The sequence below is a fragment of the Rhincodon typus genome, unplaced genomic scaffold, assembly GCF_021869965.1.
Source record: "Rhincodon typus isolate 14 unplaced genomic scaffold, sRhiTyp1.1 hic_rhity00008249, whole genome shotgun sequence".
NCBI lineage: Eukaryota > Metazoa > Chordata > Chondrichthyes > Orectolobiformes > Rhincodontidae > Rhincodon > Rhincodon typus.
Window position 1 is genome coordinate 4,525 of NW_025973887.1, and position 2,615 is coordinate 7,139.

Sequence of the window (2,615 nt, forward strand, 5' to 3'; positions counted from 1 at the left end):
CTACACTTGTGGAATTCCACTAATTCTACTTGCAGCTGCCAACTTGAAAGTGCCCTGTTTAATGCCTATTTTCTGCTTCCTGTCTGTCAACCGATCCTCCATTCATGCTAATATATTACCTCGATCTCCATGAGCTCTTATCTTGCATGTTGACTTTTTCTGCAGCACCTTTATTCAAGTATGTTCTATCTGCTGGCTCTCCGTTATCTATCTTATAACATACAACTTCAAAAGACTTCAAAAAATTTTCAAATATGACTTCTTTTTCATAAAACAATTTTGATCCAACTGGTCATTCTACAATTTTCTAAATGTGTTAAGACTTCATTAATAATAGATTCCAGCACTTTACTGATGACCGACTTCAGGATAACTGGCCAGTCACTTCCTTGTTTTCTCGCTCTCACCTTTCTCAAAGAGCAGGGTTACATTTGCCAACTTCTGATTTGTTGGAATCATTCTAGAAACAAGTATGGTTTGGAAAATCCTAACCATATAATCGTTTTCTCTGCATCCACTTCATTCAAAATCCTAGGATGTTCACTGATACCATTGAATTTTTTTTTTAAGATTTCAAATGAAGGGCAGGAGGAATTTTTCATGCATACAGTTGTGAGACTGGAATTAATTTGCAGTCATAAAAGCAAAAAACTGCAGATACTGGAAATCTGAAATTTAAAAAAAAAAATTCTGAACAGACTCAGCAGGTTTGCCAGCATCTGTGGGGAGAAAAGCAGTTAATGTTTTGAATCTGGTATGACTGTTCTTCAGAATAGTTCCAAAGAAGAGTCATGTTGAATTAACTTGCCAGGTTAGTGGTTAAGGCAGAAACAATGCCGATATTTCAGATTAGACTTGATGGGTGTATGAAGGCAAAAAGGTTGAAAACATATGGAAATGTTATATAATTGTGTTTGGTTCATGTGGTGGGTTAATGTTGACCCAAACTGGTGGAATCAAATGGACCTCTTGTGCATTGCTGCGTGAAATGTGGAAAAATATGAAACGATGTTGGGTGCAGTGATCCTTCTACCTGTTGTGGCAATTAGTTCCATGAATGTTTTTCATTTTCTTGGGGTGACATCACACTCTAAGTGCAGGAGCTGTCTTCCTCTGACAACCTGGAGTATGATGTAAACAAAACAATTTGAACACTTAACATAACAATCGAGGAAATGGATCTTTCATGGAAGAAAAACTGAAACACTTCTAAATTAAAGGCTTTTGTTCAATGGGTAATCAAAAGATCATTTAATTCATCGTGAGTAGAACTTATGATTTTTAATGCAATAGGTAATCAGCTTTTCAGAAGTTTTCTTTCATGGTTTTATTGAGTGAATTTTACAAAATGTGAACACTAAGGCAAGATGTGCTGTTTCTACCTTGGTATGCCTGTATGTAGGGACTGCTGTGTGAGAAGTGAACGTCCCCAGAAGCAAAACGTGAATGTTAAATTACTGGCGGTTGTATTTCCCTCCCCCAGGAAAAAACTGTATCGTCACGAACAGGATTCGAACCTGTGCGGGGAGACCCCATTGGATTTCGAGTCCAACGCCTTAACCACTCGGCCACCGTGACTCATACTAAAGCAACTTAAAGGGGTTTTAATACAAGATTGGAGTGGGCTCGCAGGAATTCGAACGAGATAGTGTTATTCTACGGTTCTAATATGCTTTGTTCTGAAATCGCGTATTGTAAAACGTTCTCATGCGATCACCTACTCGGGGAAATCCGGAATATCTGACGCAAAGTTAATTTAGCGTTGCAGTTCTCCGCCTGGACTGTTTTAAATGCACCTCGAGAGGGGTGGCCTGAATCAAGACATACATTCATTACATTAGTACGCAGCCCTCTCTAAAATTTACTATGGAACGGATAATATTTTATCGTACAAATAAGAATGATACTTTTTTTTTGTGTGTTCACAGGTTGCATATTTCTGCTTTTTATTTATTTCTCAGGTCTTCACGCCCCTGTCTCCTCCTAGTTGGGCGGTTCCGGGGTTGGCGGGAATTCTTGGAGCGCGGGTAGTTCAGATTTTAGAAGGAAAATCGAGTCGAAATATTTCAAGCATTTCAGTCGTAAACTCTTGGACATTAGCTTGCAAAACCTAAGGTGAGCTTGTTTCTTTTACTCCTCGTTTCAAATCGTTCCGTTCCCCCCAATTTAAATCTCTTCAGTCAAAAACAGAATGATTTTGGAGCATACGGAGGTCATTCTGCTTGATCGTGCCTGTACCGGCAAATTCAGGATTGCGATTTGTCGCTGTCGGGTTGTAAACGTATCCACAAATATTCCTTTTTGGATCCGAAGTTCTTTTAGCTAATTTGATCACTTGACCTTCAACTATTCCCCCTCCTTTTCCTTCCTTCCCTCCCTTTTTTTTCTTTTTGAAGCAATACCTCATTTTACTCGATTTTGTGTTTTATATGGCTGCATGAGTTTAAAACAAATTTGGAGCCTGAATCTCGGTAATGCATTGAAATCTTAAATTATGGAAAGCTCAGCGTGTCCGTAGAAATCAGCTGACATTTCTTTCTGACACTCCGATGAATGAAGGGCTATGGGTTTGGGGGAGATGTCATCTACGTTGGAAGATGCTTCTACAGTTGAAG

At 39.0% G+C, this 2,615-nt stretch overlaps 1 non-coding gene across 1 annotated transcript; it reads right to left on the minus strand.

Moving 5' to 3' along the window:
• Positions 1-1,496: 1,496 nt before the first annotated feature.
• trnas-cga lies at positions 1,497-1,578 on the minus strand. Its single transcript has one exon. It is a non-coding gene; the product is annotated as a tRNA-Ser (tRNA).
• Positions 1,579-2,615: the final 1,037 nt, after the last annotated feature.